The sequence below is a fragment of the Penaeus monodon genome, chromosome 34, assembly GCF_015228065.2.
Source record: "Penaeus monodon isolate SGIC_2016 chromosome 34, NSTDA_Pmon_1, whole genome shotgun sequence".
Taxonomy (NCBI): Eukaryota; Metazoa; Arthropoda; class Malacostraca; order Decapoda; family Penaeidae; genus Penaeus; species Penaeus monodon.
In genome coordinates, this window is record NC_051419.1 from 23,978,101 (window position 1) to 23,978,461 (window position 361).

General features: G+C 55.1%; 1 protein-coding gene across 1 annotated transcript in view; it reads left to right on the top strand.

Moving 5' to 3' along the window:
- LOC119594653 (unconventional myosin-Va-like) overlaps positions 1-361 on the top strand; it is a gene marked incomplete in the record, with an annotated part of 26,486 nt that overhangs the window by 816 nt on the left and 25,309 nt on the right.

The following is a 361-nucleotide window of genomic DNA, read 5'->3' on the forward strand; positions in this document are numbered from 1 at the left end:
GTGAAGGCAGAGGAAAGTCGTATAGAGCATCCCTCCTGAGAGAAGCTATTTAGTTTAAATCCCCTGACATGATGGCAGGAAATTATATATGCAAACGAGTGGGGACGGAGTTCGGAATTAGCACAGGTTTCGGGATTGAGAGATCGAGGGAGGGGGAGGAGGAGTGGAAAGAGAGGGGGAAGAAGGAAAGGGGGAGTTGGAGGGCATTGGGGGAGGGGGTGGGAGAGAGAAGGTCGGTGGGGGAGGAGTTTGGGGAAGGGAGGAGAATGATGGAGGGAGGGGGGAGGTAAAGGGACAGGGAGCAAGGACGGATTGAACGGGGTGAGGGGGATGAAGGCAGCAAGGGGGACAGTGAAAAGCA